The following is a 6,107-nucleotide window of genomic DNA, read 5'->3' as shown; positions in this document are numbered from 1 at the left end:
TGCCTGTAGTCCCAACACTTTGGGAGGCGGAGGAGGGAGGATCGCTTAAGCTCAGGAGTTCAAAACCAGGTTGGGCAATGTGGCAAGACCCTGTCTCTACTAAAAATACAACAACGAAATAGCCAGGCACGGTGGTGCGCACCTGTGGTCCCAGCTACTCAGGAGGCTGAGGTGGGAGGATCGCTTGAGCCCAGGGGCCAAAAGCTGCATTGAGCGGAGATTCCACCACTGCACTCCAGCCTATGCAACAGAGTGAGACCCTGTCTCAATAAAAAAAAAAAAAAAAAAAAAAAAAAAAGGCAGGCCGGCTGCCGTGGCTCAGGACTGTAATCCCAGCACTTTCACGAGGCCAAGGCCCTCGGATCATGAGGTTGGGAGATCCAGACCATCCTGGCCAACATGGTGAAGCCCCATCTCTACTAAAAATACAAAAATTAGCTGGGCGTGGTGGCGCATGCCTATAATCCCAGCTACTCAGGAGACTGAGGCAGGAGAATTGCTTGAACCCGGAGTCAGTGGTTGCAGTGAGCCAAGATCGCGCCACTGCACTCCAACCGGGCGACAGAGCGATACTCGGTCTCAAAAAAATAAATAAGTAAATAAAAGCAATGCGGAAAACTGTTGTTAAAATTCTAAAAGATAAAGCTTTTTCCTTTTGCAGTCTCTTTTGCAACTTGCGCTTTCTTGTTTGCTGTTTAACATCATTCGAAGTAAAGAAGAAATAGAAAAATTTAATAATGATCGTGAACTTTCCCATTTGTCTTTATTTTATTTAGAGATGGAGTCTTGCTATGTTGCCCAGGCTGGAGTGCAGTGGCAAGATCATGGCTCACTGCAGCCCCGAACTTCTGGCCTCAAGTGATCCTCCTGCCTTGGGCTCCCAAAGTGCTGGGATTACAGGTGCACACCACTGTGCCTGGCTTTTTCTTACATTTTTGTCACTGTACACTCCTTGATTGCCTCTTCATATTTCCTATAGCAAGAATAGAAAAACTGTCTTTTCTCTAGCATGGTTGATTGAAAAATAATTTTTTTGATAGTGCGAAAACATTTCTTTTATCTTCTCTACTTGTTTTGGTTATACCCTGGAAATTTTTAGGGCCACTGTCACATTTGGGAAACTCTCACATTTCTTTCACAGAAGAGCTGCAAGATTTCAGGGTACTTGTAGTTTTCTTGTGCAGGGACTAATGTGTGATAATTTTTGGATTTGTAATACTAGTTAACCGGATTATTGGCACTCCTTATATGTAATAGTTCAGTGCTTTTGGATATGACACTTCAATTGAGAGGCAGCTGAATTCTCCTTCCCTTCAATATGGGATGGACTTAGTGACTCTTATTTTTTTGAGAGAGGGTCTTGGTCCATCACCCAGGCTACAGTACAGTGGCTTGATTATAGCTCACTGCAGCCTCAGCCTCTTGGGCTCAAGTGATCCTCCCACTTCAGCCTCCTGAGAAGCCAGGACAATAGGCATGTGCTGTCCAGTTGGCCAACTACGCATGGCCGGTGACTCACTTCTTTTTTATTTTTTTGAGATGGAGTCTCACTCTGTCACCCAGGCTGGAGTGCAGTGGCATAATCTTGGCTCACTGCAACTTCCGCCTCCCAGGTTCAAGTGATTCTCCTGCCTCAACCTCCCGAGTAGCTGGGATTACAGGCGTGTGCCACCACAGCCAATTTTTTTAAATTTTTGGTAGAGATGGGGTTTCACCATGTTGGCCGGGCTGGTCTCAAACTCCTGGCCTCGTGATCTGCCCACTTCAGCCTCCCAAAGTGCTGGGATTACAGGCATGAGCCACTGCACCTGGCTGACTCACTTCTAATGAAAAGAATATGATAGAGATGCCAGCTTGTCACTTCTGAGACTAGGTCTAAAAGGTGTTGCAGCTTCCTCCCGTTTCTGTCAAACCACTCCCTCTGGGGGAAGCTAACTGTCTGGTCATGAGGACACCAAAGCAGCCATCTGGAAAAATCCACGTGGTAAGAAACAGTCTTCTTATTAGCAGCCAGAAGGAGGCCTTCTGCCAATAGCCAAATGACTAAACCATCCTGGAAGAAGACTCTAGCCCCAGTCAAGCCTTCAGATGAATGCAACCTTGGCTGATGTCTTCACTGTAACTGTTGGGGAAAAATAATGAAAATAATATCTCCTGCTAACCCAGTAAAACTTCTGCTCCAAATGTAGAAAATAATGAAATAGTTTTAGGGCCGGGTGCAGTGGCTCAAGCCTGTAATCCCAGCACTTTGGGAGGCTGAGACGGGTGGATCACGAGGTCAGGAGATTGAGACCATCCTGGCTAACACGGTGAAACCCCGTCTCTACTAAAAAAAATACAAAAAACTAGCCAGGCGACGTGGCGGGCGCCTGTAGTCCCAGCTACTCGGGAGGCTGAGGCAGGAGAATGGCTTAAACCCGGGAGGCGGAGCTTGCAGTGAGCTGAGATCTGGCCACTGCACTCCAGCCTGGGCGACAGAGCCAGACTCCATCTTAAAAAAAAAAAAAAAAGAATGAAATAGTTTTATTAATGAATCAGCATCAGACTACACTGTGATGAGCATCACAGGCAGTCCATCAAAGTGATTTCAAAGACAAAACACCAGGCCGGGCGCGGTGGCTCATGCCTATAATCCCAGCACTTTGGGAGGCCGAGGTGGGTGGATCACTTGAGGTCAGGAGTTCAAGACCAGCCTTGCCAACGTGGTGAAACCTAAGTCTCCACTGAAAATACAAAAATTAACTGGGCATGGTGGCGCACACCTGTAATCCCAGCTACTCAGGAGACTGAGGCAGGAGAGTCATTTGAACCCAGGAGGCAGAGGTTGCAGTAAGTCAGGATCACACCACTGCACTCCAGTCTGGGCAACAGAGTGAGACTGTCTAAAAAACAAAAAAAAATACAGAACACCCTTTTATATAGGAAGGTAGATACAGTCCATTACATACCAATTAATAGTCTTTACCCAAAAGAAAAAAAACTTCTCATATATTTTTTTGTCTTGTTTTTATTTCTTATTTTATTTTCACTTTTGCTGGGATTACAGGCACACACCACCACACCCAGCTAATTTGTGTGTGTGTGTGTGTGTGTGTGTTTTCAGTAGAGACGGGGTTTCACCATGTTGGTCAGGCTAGTCTTGAACGCCTGACCTCAAATGATCCGTCCACTTTGGCCTCCCAAAGTGCTGGGATTATAGGCGTGAGCCACCGCGCCCAGCCCAAATTTCTTTTTTAAAAATAATTTTACTTAATGTATTGAGCCATCAGTGGTTAGTTCCCATCCACATTGCCTGTCTATAGATTTGTGAAAGTGGTAACAGGTACGTAGGTAACAAAAGCATAGAGCTTGTTTGGTGAATCTTTGTCCTTATTACGTTTTCTGGGCAACCTCACACAGATGTGGTGTAGGACATTCCTTATTCCTTTGGCCCAGAGAGCTTTGTTGAGCCTCACATCAATGTGCACCTTTGGAGTTCCCATCTCCTTCATGGCGAATTTCTGGATCTCTCTGTGTGCCCGAGGGGCACTTCTTGAAGCCCACTCCACCGATGCGCTGGTGTATTCTGGGGTCACCGCCTCACTAATGGCAGAATGACCCTTCTTCTCGCCACCCTTCTTTGCAGCAGCCATTCTGCCAAGCCCCACTTGGAAAAAGTGGAATCAAACTTCAACATGAAGTTTGGAGGGTACAAACATCCAAACCATAGCACCCAGTAAAACTATCTGTTAAGAACCTGGGTGGGCCGGGTGCAGTGGCTCATACCTGTAATCCCAGCACTTCGGGAGGCCGAGGCAGTGAGCCGAGATCACATCACTGCACTCCAGTCTGGGCGACAGAGACTCCGTCTCAAAAAAAAAAAAAAAGTAAAGAAAAGGGGAAGGAGAGGGCAGCAGCTGCCGAGGTCTAGAACTGTCCAGCATGCTGTGTGGACAGCAGTGGGAAGAGGATATTTACAAGTGAAGGGGAAAGAGCTAGTTGAGAGTGATTTGTGGTCACTGACGGACTGAGAGCTTGGGAAGGCAGGTGCCCAGCACAGACAGGGAATTCACTCTGAATTGGAGGAGTGGGGAGGGAGGCCTGGATGCCCTGTGATGAGGACGGGAGCAGATGCATACAAGTTTTTAGAAGAGGCATGGGGTGGGAGAATCCTGTCTGATAAAACCTTTTTTTTCTTTTTCTTTTTTTCTTTTTTGAGATGGAATCTTGCTCTGTCGCCCAGGCTGGAGTGCAGCGCCGCGATCTCAGCTCACTGCAACCTCTGCCTCTAGGTTCAAGCAATTCTCTTGCCTCAGTCTCCTGAGTAGCTGGGATTTACAGTCCCCCGCCACCACGCCTGGCTAATTGTTTGTATTTTTAGTAGAGATGGGATTTCTTTGTGTTGGCCAGGCTGGTCTCAAACTCCTGACCTCAAGAGACCCACCCACCTTGGCCTCCCAAAGTGCTGGGATTATAGGCATGAGCCACGGTGCAGCCTGTGCCTGATAGAATCTTTTCCCTGTGAAGCATCGTCAACTCATACAGAAATCTTTGAGGCCTCCTTGAGACTGGGACTATTATATCTCTGGCACCTGCAAAGATGGTGTTCTGGACTGAATTGTACCGCTCTCCCCCCACCACCAAATTCATTATGTGGAAGTCCTAATGCACAGTATCTCAGAATGTGAGTGTATCTGGAGAAAGGTAATTAAGGGTAAATGAGGCCACACGGGAGGAGGCTTAATCCAATAGGACTGGCTTCCTTAATCAAAGAGGCAGAAGCCTGGACAATATAGCAAGACCCCGTATCTACAAAATAAAAAAAAAAAACATTAGTCGAGCATGGTGTTACATGCCTGTGGTTCCAGCTGCTCGGGAGGCTGAGGCGAGAGGATTGCTTGAATCCACAAACAATCCTCCATACCTCTGCATCACTTGGTGTTTACTGCAATCATGCAGTGAGCCATGATTGTACCACTGCACTCCAGCCTAAGTGATAGAGCAAGATCCTGTCTTCATGGAAAAAAAAAAAAAAAAAAAAAAAAAGAGGCAGGGTGCAGTGGCTCACGCCTGTAATCTCAGCACTTTGGGAGGCTGAGGCAGGCGGATCACCTGAGGTCAGGAGTTTGAGACCAGCCTGGCCAACATAGTGAAACCCCATCTCTACTAAAAATACAAAAATTAGCCAGGCGTGGCAGCATGCACCTGTAATCTCAGTTACTCTGGAGGCTGAGGCAGGAGAATCGCTTGAACCTGGGAGGGGGAGGTTGCAGTGAGCCGAGATCGTGACACCGCACTCCCGCCTGGGCGACAGAGCGAAACTCCATCTCAAAAAAAAAAAAAAAGAAGAAGAAGAAGAAAGAAGGAAGGAGGAGGATGGAGGAGGAGGGAGGGTGGCAGGGAGGAGGAGGAAGAGAGGGAGGAGGGAGGAGGATGGAGGAGGAGGGAGGGTGGCAGGGAGGAGGAGGAGGAGAGGGAGGAGGAGGAGAAGGAGGAAAAGGAGAAGAAAAAGGAGAAGGAGATGGAGACGGAGAAGGAGAAAGAAATGCCAGGGAGTGCTGGGGAGAAAAGACCAAGTGAAGACACAGGGAGAAAGCCTGTCTGCAAGCCAAGAACAGCCTTGGGGGAGACCCAACCTGCTGACACTTTGATCTTGGACTTCCAACCCCCAAAACTGTGGGAAAACACATTTCTTTTTCCGTTTAAGCTGCCCAGTCTATGGTATTTTATCATAGCAGCCCTAGCAAACGAATAGAGGGAACAGGAAGAGAGAAAAGAAGTAAGGGCTTTATGTTGAAACCCCCAGCATGTGTGGCTCTTAGAGTGCATATATATATCAGCTATTTTCACTCAGAGGATGGGGCTTTTGGATTTAGACAGAATTCGGTTTTAGATCCAGCAAGTCACATAACCTTCCTAAGTTTCAGAGTTTTACCTGCAAAAAGGAGATAATGAAATCTACCTTGGAGGGTTTTTTGTGAAAGTAAAATGAAATGAAATCCGTAAAAACACTGAGCACACTAACAAACAAACATTAACGGATATCACTCTCTGGAAAGGTGGTATATCATTAGGCTACGTTATTTTGTTAGTATTATTGGAGATAAATGCATTCCTGAGGCATAAGT

General features: G+C 47.0%; 1 pseudogene; it reads right to left on the bottom strand.

Moving 5' to 3' along the window:
- Window positions 1-3,184: 3,184 nt before the first annotated feature.
- On the bottom strand, window positions 3,185-3,778 carry LOC144339700 (large ribosomal subunit protein eL31 pseudogene; annotated as a pseudogene).
- Between the last annotated feature and the right edge of the window lie 2,329 nt (window positions 3,779-6,107).

This window comes from Macaca mulatta, chromosome 3 (assembly GCF_049350105.2).
Source record: "Macaca mulatta isolate MMU2019108-1 chromosome 3, T2T-MMU8v2.0, whole genome shotgun sequence".
NCBI classification, from domain to species: Eukaryota; Metazoa; Chordata; class Mammalia; order Primates; family Cercopithecidae; genus Macaca; species Macaca mulatta.
The sequence above is the reverse complement of the archived record's forward strand: the minus strand, read 5'-3'. Positions and strand labels throughout refer to the sequence as shown.